Raw genomic sequence first — 1,446 nt, 5'->3', positions numbered from 1 at the left:
AAAAAAAAAGGTTGAGAAGTTAGAGGGTTGTTATGTTGTGGGGTTGTTAACCAATGTCATAAAACAACATGTGTACTTCTGTTTCATGAGAAACTATTTGTTCTGTAAGCCTTCACCTGAAGTACAATAAAAAAAAAAAATTTTTTTTCCTGAAATTAAAAGAAGGTTATATATTGAAAAAGCACAAGAGATACCAGAGAAAATTGGCCTCTAACAACCAACTCTGAGATACAAGGGGAAAAAGTCCTCAGAGCTTCAAGGTAAAGTGGTAAAATAACTTATAAACAAATCAGATTTCTCAAAAATAACATACGAAGCAAGGTAACATTAGAAAACCATTGTCAAAAAATTTAAGGAAAGCACATATGAAACAAGGATTTTATATCCAGCCAAGCTCTCCTTCAAATATCAAGGCTGTAGAAAAAGTATTAACATTTAAGAACTGAAGGAACGCTGTACCCATAAGCCCTTACTGAAGAATCTATGATAGTATGAACATCATCCAACCAAGAGGTAACTGGAGAAACTTCAGCAAAAAGAATGGTGGTGAAAATTTATTATATTTAATTGTAGATTTGAGACTAAATCAGAGCAAATGGATGAATGATGTTGTATATGACATATGCTACAAGTTATTAGTATTATATTCTGACAAGGCAGAAATGACGAAATGGGAGGAGGTGCGGAAGAAAGAGGAAAGTTGAATAAACTTATTGGTGATTATACAGGCAATAGATGAGAGGTAAAGAAAATTAAAAAAATAACAATAACGACAACAACAGAAAACCCTCTAAAACAAGGTAGTGGATCAAATAAGGAAACAGACAAAACATTTTAAAAAAGAAATAACTGTAAAGGTAACTACAAGAAAAAAGGGCATATCGTGCTAATCACCAAAGAAATAGCAAAAAACAATACAAGATCAAAGAAATATTCATCATGTAGAGAAGACACAGAAAATATAACAATCCGCATAAAATAACATGGCAAGGTTGGGCCCAAACATACGAGCTTTATCAACAAACGTTGTAAACGGGCTTAGCTCACCCTTTAAAAGACAAAAGACTTCACGTCTGGCCCCCAAGCCAAGACGTAATGGATGTTGTAAACCAGAGACTCGCCTGTAACACAAAGTGACTCAGAAAGGCTGGAAACTGAGACGGCAGGAGCCCACCTGCCAGTGGAACCGACCATGAGCAAGCAGGTGGCAGTCCTGATATCACAGGAGAATTTAAGCCAAAAGCAAGGTATTGACAAAGCACTTTTCAACGCTAAAAGCCGAAATCTGCAATAGTTATAAATAAACCTTTTTTCTAAATCACATACCAAATGCCTAGGAAGCAAAATTTAGAGGAAAAGACAGCAGCAGATACAGAAATCTATGAATAACAGGAGACTTTAACATAAAAAAGAGACAGAAAGTGAGTAGGGACATAGCCAAAAAAA

At 35.1% G+C, this 1,446-nt stretch overlaps 1 protein-coding gene across 1 annotated transcript in view; it reads right to left on the bottom strand.

Annotated features, from left to right (window-relative positions):
* The window catches only part of LOC101353375 (contactin-associated protein-like 4), a 166,077-nt gene that overhangs the window by 40,982 nt on the left and 123,649 nt on the right, over positions 1-1,446 (bottom strand). The window lies entirely within an intron of this gene.

Source organism: Trichechus manatus, unplaced genomic scaffold (genome assembly GCF_000243295.1).
Source record: "Trichechus manatus latirostris isolate Lorelei unplaced genomic scaffold, TriManLat1.0 scaffold00363, whole genome shotgun sequence".
Taxonomy (NCBI): domain Eukaryota; kingdom Metazoa; phylum Chordata; class Mammalia; order Sirenia; family Trichechidae; genus Trichechus; species Trichechus manatus.
The sequence above is the reverse complement of the archived record's forward strand: the minus strand, read 5'-3'. Positions and strand labels throughout refer to the sequence as shown.